Genomic DNA, 708 nt, shown 5'->3' with positions numbered 1-708 from the left:
GAAAATGAGAATATTAGCATCAGTGTCTGTGTCAGGAGCAAACACGGTTTATTTCATTTCCTTTTAACAACCTGCTGTACTTGGCATGTCCGACAATTCGAGAGGCTGGGTCTCCCTTGAGCCTAACGTGAGCTAAGTGGCTGGCTCGCGGCTTGCCTTTGTCACTCGCGCTGCTTTGTCCACGTACATTTGTTTTTCTGGGTAGAGGCGTGTCGGCTGAACTTCCTAAACACCTTGTAGGCGTCTGTAATTGTGAGCAAAGCACCGCCTGGTTGTAACTTTCACAGGCACACAGTCGGTCATGGCGAGTGAGGGAGAGGAGACCCCGCCGCCCATGCTGTGACGTCACACGTGCGGTTTGATGCTCGTCCCTTCAGCGTGACGTCATAACTGAGCTCCTGGAAGCCACGTTACGCAAGGCTTGGGAGGCCAGGTAGACCCGCGGCGGCGCTCGCTCATTGCCCGATAACCTACCCGGGGTATTGAGGGGATGCCCTATGGTTTAAGGGGTGGCCTTCCAGTGCCCAGGTGCCCGGGAATGTAAGAAGGAAGGAATGCGTCTTATTAGGTTCTTTCATGTTGCGATGCTGGGGTCGATATGAGGGGTGTCAACATGTGGCGGAAACACTGAACATTTTATTAGCCGAGGACCAGCACAGCGGACTATTCCTATGCATTGAGTTCTCACATGAGTTCTCTATCCGTCTC

This window comes from Penaeus monodon, chromosome 33 (genome assembly GCF_015228065.2).
Source record: "Penaeus monodon isolate SGIC_2016 chromosome 33, NSTDA_Pmon_1, whole genome shotgun sequence".
NCBI lineage: Eukaryota > Metazoa > Arthropoda > Malacostraca > Decapoda > Penaeidae > Penaeus > Penaeus monodon.
Note: the sequence above shows the minus strand (reverse complement) of the source record.